We start from the raw sequence: 10,692 nt of genomic DNA, 5'->3' as shown, positions 1-10,692 counted from the left end.
CTTGGAAATCACTATCACCCTTCTACGAACCAAGTTCACAGCTTCACTCTTTCTTTCCCTTAACCATTCCCCTTCTACTCCATATTCAATCAGTTGCCAGTCTTGCTTATTCTTCCTCTGTGATATTCCTCATAGCTATGAAACATTTCCTACAGACGTGTGGAAAACATAAAATCTCATTGTAATTATTCTGGTGTGTATTATTCATATTTATACCCAATAAGCTTACATCCATCATGAAAACACATTTATTAAGAAGGTTGAAAAACTTCTGAAAGAGTAACAGGGCCAATCCTTTTGGAAAAAAAGAAGAAAAACAACACTGAGAAAAATAGGTTAAGTATACTTCTCCAAATAGAAGGTAAGGATAGTTTTCTGTCATGAAGAAGTCAGAAGACAGATTAGAGAAGATTTAAAAGAAAGGAGAGGAATTGAGAATAAATCTCTTTCGTCTTTTATACATTTCTACCTCAGCTGTTCCTCCCCAAGTATTTTCTGCTTCACGCTAACATCCTAAGGTCTTTGATTACCAGGATCCACAAGTTAGGGCTCAAGGGGACATTAGAGATTTTCCAGTTCAATCTTTATCAATTTACACTTGAGAAAACTGAGATACAAAGAGGGAGCCTTCCCAAGGCCCTCTAAAGCCAAGTATATTGATTCTTGTCATTATAGCAGAAAACTGGAAACTAAGGGAGTGCCCATCACTTGAAGAATGATTGAACAAATTATTCTAAATGAATGTGAAGTATTATTACTACCCCTTAAGAAATGATGAAAGGCCCTATTGCAGAGAAATATGGAAAGATATGTATGAACAAATTCAGAATGATATACACAGAACCAGGAGAATAATGTGTACGTTAGTAGTAATATATAATATATATAGTATAATACTATATACTAGCATAAAATAATTTATACTTTATAATAAAAAATACTGCAATAATAAGAGTGAATTTTGAAATTGAATTATTAATCATTATTTCCGAGGATTGACAATGCTCTTTTTCATTACCCAAGTTTGAAGAGGTAGTGGAAGAGAGAATAACTCTTAACAGAAAGGGAATATGAAGAAAGTGATACATTGTTGGATATAGTCAATGAATACTTCCTTTGATTATCCATATTTGTTACAAGGATTTCTTTTTCTTTCATTTTTCTTCCTTCCTTCATCCCTTCCTTCCTCCTTTCTTCTTCCCTCCTTCCTTCCCTCCTCCTTTCCCTCCTTTACTTCCTCTGAAAAGAGAGAGCCCAATTGGAGCTAGAAGCTCTTTCCTGGTTTCATCACATCAGGCAAGTCCGTGGAGCTCTTCTCTTTTGTAAAATATGGGGATTCATCTGAGGAGCCCGGAGAGCTGTTCTGACCTTTCCTAGGCACTCTCAACAAGAAGGCTCCCACTGCAGCCTCCTGGGCTTGAGGGAGCTGCAAGAAAGCAGCGGGGCTATTTGAAGTGGCTGTCCCAGTGTCCTTTCTGCCTTCTCCCATCTTGCTGTGACTCACCCTTGGGATTGCTTTTGACCAGCTTTACACGGAAGCTAAATCTTCAGAGTTACCCATCTTCAGCTCCTCCTGGATGTGGTACTTTTCTCCAAACTGTGATAATGGAATAGAGAGGGGGAAATGACAGGAGTCATGAAGAGTCTGTGGGGGATATTTGTACAGGGTCACATCAGCATGATTCTGAGACTTCTCTGCTTTTGCTTTTTATTGAACTTATCCAATGATTACTTAAGGACCACGTGCCTGTTCCCCTAGTTCCCCAGGAGTGGCGAAGCCTTCCTGCTCATCTGGTTTGCTGCAGCAGGGAGTGGCCCAAGCTGGTGGCCCCACAGCATCAGAGAGAAGAAATGTTCGGGTCACAAATCCAACTGGTTCATGCTCTGGTTACCCTAGTTTAAGAATCATCAGGGAGATGAACGCAAGATGGCCTTTAAAGCCATGCATTTTTCATCCTGTGCTGCTCATCTCTCGTTTGCCACTATCTACATTATTATTAATTGATCAGTTCTTTCCAGGAATATCTTCCCTAAATCTGGCTCATTGGGAGGATCCCAGATCCTGAGTAACATGAAGACTGGAGGATTTGGAGAAGTGAAAGACCTACGAGCTCTTCGGGTTAGGATACAAAAACCCAATCATAGCGTTAGACCTAGGTGTGATCCAAAATGTCAGGGATGTCAGGCTTCTAAAGGGAATTGTTCAGATGTAGAGTGAGGAGACAGCCCAAGCGTCACCCTGGTGAATTATTGGGTTTTACAGCTGAGGATACGGAGGTCTAAAGGCATGAGAAGATTAATGATAGAAGCGCGGGATTTAGGGCAGCCAGGGGGTGTGGGGGATAGAAGAAAGGGCTTGGAATCAGAGTGACTGATTTTCAGGAGTTCCATTTCAGCCTCAGATCCTTAGTAGCTGTGTGACTCTGGACAAATCACTTAACACTGTGCACTCTCCTCATCTATAAAATGACCTGGAGAAGGACACAGAAAGACACTGCCGAAAATTTGTGAAGAAAACCCCAAAGAGGGCTACCAAAAAAACTAGTAACAACTGAGAAATGAACCACAAAAACAACAAGGATTCAGAACTAGAGCAGATCGTTAGACGTGAGCTCCTTGGACTTGGAGACTTCCTTTTGCCTTTTATTTTTATGTCCCCAACTCTTTAGCACAGTGTCTAATACCTAATAGGACCTTAATATATGTTGACTGATCTACTAATTGACTAACTAGCCTCAGCATTCATCTAGGCCAGAATTCTGGGAAGGACAATTATGATTTAGAGCTGGACATAAAACACTGGGCTCATCAGGGCTAAATTAGCCTCTGTTAGACCAGGGAACCAGATTGCCCACATAGAATGGGATTAATAATATCTTTATGGAAGCTTTGCCATTATGATTCCCAGCAGAAAGAGCAGTGCTGAAGGCAGTAAACAGAGACTTAAATAACTTACTCCATATCCCATAAGCGCGGCCTCAGTGCTTCCTATGTGCTACTTGCTGGGGATGGGATGTATGTGTAATGACAAATAAGATAGAGTTCTTCATCACGCTGAAAGCAGAACATGGAGGTGGGACAGATCCCATGCAGTTACCAGGCAGAAGTGCCTTAGCTGAGAATGACATCTTTGGAGGGGTCGCCCAGTTCTGACCACTCTTCATCAGGGACAGAGAAAGGCCGCTCAGGCAAGTTTATCTGGGCACTCGCCCATTTACCTGTCTAACTTTATGTGCTGGAGCAGATAGTGCAGGGCTGCCATGTAGAAAAGAGCCCAGTCCTGGAACTCAGGGCTAGCATAAATACTTCAGCATTAAAAAGAATAAGAATACAAATTGATGAAAAGTGAAAAGGGAGGCAGGACTGTTGTTGGCAAAGCAGAGAGATTCCCTGATGCATTCTGGAGTTCCACAGAATGGAATCGTTGCCAGTCCATTAAGGATCTCTTTGTACCTCATTAAATATTTCATTTCATTTCATTTCAGCTAACATTAGCATTGTACACACTGGCCAGTGTTTTGGTGTCTGCAGAGACTACAAAGTGGGAGAAGATATGGTCCCTGTCCTCTTTTTCTAGGGCTAACAGTCTGGGTGAGCAGGTGATGGGGACACAGGACTCAGTAGAATGCAATTAGCATCAAAGGCAAGTCAGTGACGATCCACCTGAAGACCTTTCTGCACTCAGGAAATCACAGATCCCAAACTGAAAACACATACCAAAACATTTCATTAGTCGATGCAGAGTAAGTAAATAATGTTCTCTCTGCCCACGTTTTTAAAATTTGTTGTTTAACTGAATCTGGAAGAAAACAACAATTCTTCCTGGATAGACAAGTGTATCCAAGAGAGTGGTCCCCTGTGGATGCAGAGCTTCTTCACCCTGTGATATCCAAGTCAGGGGTTCTCGAACGATGGCCCTCGGGCCAGATGCGGCCTGCTAAGGATGTTTATGTGGGTTATGGCAAATGGGCTGAAGGGCGGAGACAGAGGGTGAGCTTTTTGTTTTTACTATAGTCCGGGCCTCCCACAGTCTGAGGGACAGGGAACTGGCCCCCTATTTAAAAAGATAATGATCCTTCTAACACTGAAGATTGCCACTGTTAGGTAAATGGCTTTTTGAGTTTGTGCAAACTAAGTTAGTCTTTGGATGACAGGAAGATAGACTAGACTTAGGTCCATGACTTCCCAGTAGAACCTTTGGTTTCATGACCTGCAATGATGCATCAGGGCAGCTGACTAAATCATTCACACACACAGCCATGCACAGGTCTACCAAGCATAACCACACAGGGCACACTTTGATTTCCTTCTTGATTTTATAATGAAGCAAGGACACCACCAAATGAATTTGTTATTTTTATGACATTTCCACACAAGTTTGCCTCCAGATTTCACTTGAGGATGGCACAGGTATTGTATCAACAAGCAAAAGCATATAGTTTTCTTCTCAGCAATTCGTTCAAGAAAGTTCATTCAAATCAATCAGAAACCAAAACATGTAAGTTAAAAATCTTTACCTTTTTAGAGCTGCTTTGGTTATGGTAACCCTGCAGTTGTTGAGTAACTTACCACATATATTCGCTCTACTGTTTGGCGAAGATTTCAGAAAGTGGGCTTCTTGTCTCTGGATCAGAGTTGTTATTGATCTGATCATTATGTTAATGGGCTGCACAGTCATAGCAAGATCAGCGCTCATGAATACGGAGGGAATGGTATTGGAAGAGAGCCAGACATACTGAAAACAGAGAAATCAATGATCATTTGCACAAATGGGTGACTCAGAGATTCAGCTCCATGTGAAAGTCTCTGCTACCTGGGAACTGACCAACCCACCAAGAACTGAGGTTGGAAACCATCTTCGCACATGGTAGATTTAATTCTCTCTGCTGTCACTGTCCCATGAAATAAATTAGTCTAATGCTCACAATGCCTAAGGGAACAGCGGGTGCTGAACATTTCGAACTTTGTCACCAGAAATCCAAAAGTCATTGACAAAGCTCATTTCATTGTCCTCGTGCTAACGTTGACTTCATCTTTTGACATTTCTCATTCCCACAGCTCTGGATAAAGTGAATTTTCTGTTCCTTCACCTTCTTTATTCATCCTTCCAAAACAAATTAAATCACTTAAGAAAAACCTCTCTTATTCCTTGCTTCTAGCAGCTATAATGCCAGTTGACATACATAGGCCTCTATTATTGGACCACAACTTTTGTAACATATTCTATTGCATAGCACCATATAACACTGCCCGCATGTGAAGTCAGTAGGACAAAGAAAACTGTGTCCATTGTATTGATAAGAAAGTAGAGGCTCTGAATATAGTATGGCTTCCCTTCAAATACATAGAGTTAGCAAGCTGGTGAGCTGGGTTTTTGGTTGCAGATTCAACACTTTGCACTTCCTAGCACTATCTGCCATATTGACGCTCAATACTGTGCCTCCAAATTTCACTTTCACGGATGATTGGCACAAATGGCAGAATCACTTCATGAGGTGACCCTGGAGACCTTTTAGCTCCTTCATTGAAGCTTGAAAAATTCTTATTAAAGAGTTGGGATCTTCTTATCCAGTTAGAAGGGTCTTTTCCTGCCTCTTGGGATATGTATGGTTATAATCCTTCACTCTGAACCTATTTAGTGTTATACCACTATTATGGGGACTAAGTTAAAACCTTCAACGTAGGAACTCAGGAAGGCGTGCACCTGGAGATCGTTTCAGTCATTTCTAAAATAGACACAAATCCAGGATTTTGAGGTTTACTTGATTCCACTAAAAACATTGGCTTGGGAAGAATTTCAAAGGGTAGAAAGGTGTCAATGATAGCTAAATGTGAAGGATTTCTGTGGATTTGGATGAGTTCTTTCTGGGCCTGCTCATCTTACTCAGCCAGGGTTTCTTCTGGATGATTTTCCTTCTGGTTCATGTAACAACACCAATTATAATTTACACAATTTAGTGTTTTGACTCAGAAAAATAGACTTCAGTTCAGTTACTCCGCTTTGCATATGGCTAATTCACCTAAGTACCTTTCTGGACATATGGCTTCAATTAAGTGACCAAAACCCATGAGATTTTTTCCATCAGAACAAATGTATGTTCTCAAATCTAATGAGGTACATTGAGAAATGCTCCATATTGGAGAAAAGCCTTAATGTGTACATGTTCTTGGAAAACTAAGGAATCTCGTGATTTGGATAGGTATTATCCATGAAAAACGAAAAGGATTTCTATTTTGGAATTTTATTCCACATGTTGACTTGGTACTTGACCCTCCATGTGTTGATTTCACCAACACACTCAAGAGAAGAAAAAAAGATTCAACCACACGTTGATACACGTGTCACATTATCTGAAGTGCTCTCTTCTTGAGACCAGAACAAAAACTGCTTCAAGACCCACCTGTGGATTATCCCTCCTAGGGGACTGTGAGACAACTTACTTCTCAGTGACCCAGATACATTTCTCAGTTGAAGCATTGCAGTGAATAAGTGATCTGCCATAGAGAGGGGTGATGGTGGTCGAAGATTTCCAGTCTCATGGTTTCCAAACAAACTGTAAGAAATGATTTTTAAAAATAAGTCAAAAAGCTCTGAGATGTCTTAGAGAGTGATCCAGATAGAAAGAACCAAAAGAAGCTCTCTTCCATTCATTTTCTACTTGCGTTCTGATACTCATTACCTATAGCATCATAGGTAATTAAGTTCCCAAGATGTTTAGTCGCTCCATGATGGCACAATAGTGGGCAGTGGGAAGGACTGAGAGGTCAAATGTCTTGGTTCTAGCCTGCCTCAGCCGTACACCACTCAGGTGCTGTGTGTGTGTGTGTGTGTGTGTGTGTGTGTGTGTGTGTGTGTGTGTGTGTGTGTGTGTCTGACTGTCTCTCTGTCTCTGTCTCTGTCTCTCTGTCTCTCTCTGTCTCTCTCTTTGTCTCTTTGTCTCTCTCTCTCTCTCTCCGTTTTTCTTTCTCTCTCTGTCTCTGTCTCTCTGTCTCTCTCTGTCTCTCTCTGTCTCTCTCTCTCTCTCTTTTTCTCTCTCTATTTCTCTCTCTCTTCCTCTCTCTCTCTCTTTCTCTCTCTTTCTCCCTCTATTTCTCCCTCTATTTCTCTCTCTTTCTCTCTCTCTCTTCTCTCTCTCTCTCTCTCTCTCTCTCTCTCTCTCTCTCTCTCTCTCTCTCTCTCTCTCTCTCTCTCTCTCTCTCTGTTTTTCTTTCTCTCTCTGTCTCTGTCTCCTCTCTTTAAATCAAGGTCATTTAATCTGAATGCTCAAGTTTGGTTCTAAAGAGAGAAATTTTGCTGCCCCAAATCCTATTTGTTTCTGTGGAAATCATTTCACCCACAATTTTTAAAGATCACAAAGATAGAGTTTGGTATCGGGTGATGATCATCTAATTTATTTTAATTTACATTCCAAGCAAACTGCTAATCATCTTATTTTCCTATTGAAGAGGGCCAGTCTGCTCACTGAATCAACCAAGTGGATATTTATTAAACTCTATGTTCCATGCAGCATGCTAAATCCTGTGGATCTAGCTGCAAGGATGATCAGGTCACACGATGCTCTGATGCTCTCTGGCACCTCCTGAGACCTCAATATTGTCCCACCAGATTCTTAATTGTCCAGTTCATTGGCCCCCTGGTCACTGAGAAACTCGATGCTAAAAACTAGTGATTAAATTTAGTTTATTTACTATGTTAGTAGAGAATACATGTTAGATATTCATGGACCAGAATTCTACTTTTTAAATAAGATCACAGCCATAAAAACATCAGCAGACATTCCAAAGGAGATAAAGCTGATCCCTGTGAAGAGATAAAGCAAGTAAAAGTATATTTGGAAATGTGGCTCCTGTCTATCCACCAACTGGGGCCATTCCCACCGTTTCAGCTGAATGAAGAGAAGAAAAATTCATTAGATGATAATTTTCATGCCAGAAGGAGTCTTAAAAGTCATTAATCACCAAGCCCCTGTTTTACAGATGTGAAAAAGTGGACCAAAGGGAAGTTAAGTGACCTGCTTAAAGTCACAAAGGCAATGTGTGTCACCAGGTTCTACAATTCCCAATCAAGACCCTTCCCAATGTACCCCACTGCCTTCTGGGACTTACCTAGATCGAGAGTTGGAAAAAACACAGAAGTCATTCGTCCAATCCTGTGAGGAAACGAAGACAAAGAAATTGAATAACACCCACGTTCACTGAGTACATCCTATTGCAAATGCTTGATCATCATGATGATCATCAATACCAATCACATCTCTATCCTACTTTCAAATTCCCATGGTGCTTTTCAGATTTTTTCTTATTTCCTTTTTACGATAATCCTGCGGTGTAAAGTTATTCCATTGCCTCCATTTTGTCTATAGATGAGTAAGCTAAAACTAAAAGAAATTAATATGACTTTGGTCAGGGTCCTATGACTAATAAGGCAGAGTTTGAACACAGGATTTTCCTCCTGATGCTGAACTCAATTCTTTGTCCATTCCATCAGACTCACTATTTTTATAACTATAAAGGAGATTTTCCTAGTCCTTTTTCCCCTTCTACTTGCGTATTAGGGAAAATGAAAAATCCTACCATTTTCTCTGACTCTTTCCCAAATTCCCTCTTTTCTTCTTCCTCTTGCTATCTATTTTGATAGATGATTTTGATAGTGGTTGACATCATTGTTGCTGTTCTAATATATATGGCCCAAATCTGAAGATGTTCCTTAGCAGCTGGCATTGGATTATTCAATAATATATTATGATAGTGGCATCCCTCCTTATGACAGGAATCAATTAGGGATGGCAAGAATATATTCTCTAAGACCTTGACCATGCAAATGAGAGGACCTTAATTTCATTTCAAAATATACTTTCCTTATTTGGTTTTGAATGTGAATAGATACGTTCTTCAATTCCACAGAATAATAATGCCAGGATTTGTTTTCTCACTAGAGAGGAATGACATCAGTGTTTAATCAAATCACTTCTAAGATGACTCTCAAGATTTTCTCCAGAGCTTTATTAAAAGTATTACTAGCACTTTGCAGATCTACTCTCAGCTCTTCAGACAGACATCCAGTGCAGGAGAATGAATTGGACTAATGGTTTCAAATTTAGTGATATAGGAACAAATTCTCCAAAGTAACTGCTCCAATGGGGGGAAAAAAAATCTAAGAGATGTGTTCTCATTATTTTCCAAGTCATGTTTTTTGTATTTCAGGCAAATTTTTGGATGAAAATTAAACCTAAAGAAAATCTGTTCCATTGTCCATAACACATATATTCAGAAAAGTGCTCAATCTCAAAATGATTTCTATATTTCTATCACCATTTCTTTCTGTACCTACTGCTACTTGCTACGTGGGTGACTGAGTAACTTAATTTACTTCACTAGTCCTTAGCTTCCCCACTACTAAGTTAAGGGGATTGTAGTAGATTCCCTGGAATGTTTCTTCAACTTCTAAATCTATGATCCTGTGATTTAAAACTATCTCTTTCTTTCCCTCCAATCTCGAGTCAATCCTTTTCTGACTCTCCTTCCATGTCTACACTGCTTTTCCTCCCTGGAACTTCCTTCTACTTCGCCTTTTGCACCAGGAACATCCCTTTGCCCTAACAGCCCCAGTCACTCTTTGTTGACTTCTTCCAAGTGTCTCTAATTTGAGGAAGGGATCAGACCAATCATCCTATTTCCATCTCCCCTTTTGAATCTCTGGACTTCCAACCATGCACGTGTACCCTCCTTTCCCTTCATTTCATCTCCCTTTTAGATGTCTTTCCTCATCCCCATAAGAATGTAAGCCTTATAGAGGCCAGAGATTATCTCCATTTTGCTTGTATTTTTTTATCTCTTTCACTCAATACAATACCCGATAGAGTATATACTTAATAAATGTTTGTTGACTATTTTCCGTCCTCTGTTCTGAATGTTGCTTCCAGATAGCATAGATAGAATGGATTCTTAGAACCGTAAACAGTTTCAGAGTCCAACTGTCTAATTTTAAACCCGAGGAATCTGAGATCCTGATTAGCCTATGGCCACGCATTTCATTCATGGGAAAGTTGGGACTGGAATCCATCTGGTGTGACTTTCAATCAGCCTTCCTTCCACTACACAACATGAATATAATATGAATAGAGTAACATTTCCAGTTATCTACATCTCTGAACGTTGAAAGACTTTCTTTAAGAAAAATCATGAAAAGCTCATAAAGATGCTGTAGAGTCAAGTCAACATTTTTAGGTGCCTACTATGTGCCAGCCACTGTGCTATACACTCAGATATAAATGTGAGATAATGGTCACTAATAACATCTAAATAGTCTTTATAATTAAATGTTATCTTTTCATTACTTTGAAATGTTTTTCAGTGTAAGATACAAATGAACTCAGAATAAGATACAAATAAGAATTTAAAGAGATATTTATTATGAATTTAATAGGGAGGAAGCATTGAGCACAAATACACATGCATAGAAAGTTTCTGCCCTCCTAGAACTTACATTTAATGGGAGGAGTGTTTATCAGGAAGGAGCATTTGGGGTATGGAAAGTTCCAGTAAATAAAGACAGGGGAGATTATATTCACCCTGTCTAGAAAGAAAGGGCCATCCTGCTTTGATTATAGACCAGAAGGAGTTGATAGAATGGAGGGGCAGAGGAGCCCTGGCAAGGCAAAATGACCTTGTGGCTGGGCCCTACCTAGATGT

General features: G+C 40.0%; 1 long non-coding RNA gene across 1 annotated transcript; it reads right to left on the bottom strand.

Annotated features, from left to right (window-relative positions):
• Positions 1–6,436: 6,436 nt before the first annotated feature.
• Positions 6,437–9,928, bottom strand: LOC141553856 (uncharacterized). The gene is made up of 3 exons (XR_012485692.1): positions 9,870–9,928; positions 8,107–8,150; positions 6,437–6,554 (listed from the first exon to the last, which is right to left on the bottom strand). It is a non-coding gene; the product is annotated as an uncharacterized LOC141553856 (long non-coding RNA).
• Positions 9,929–10,692: the final 764 nt, after the last annotated feature.

This window comes from Sminthopsis crassicaudata, chromosome 2 (assembly GCF_048593235.1).
Source record: "Sminthopsis crassicaudata isolate SCR6 chromosome 2, ASM4859323v1, whole genome shotgun sequence".
NCBI classification, from domain to species: domain Eukaryota; kingdom Metazoa; phylum Chordata; class Mammalia; order Dasyuromorphia; family Dasyuridae; genus Sminthopsis; species Sminthopsis crassicaudata.
This window is presented reverse-complemented; position numbering and strand designations above follow the sequence as displayed.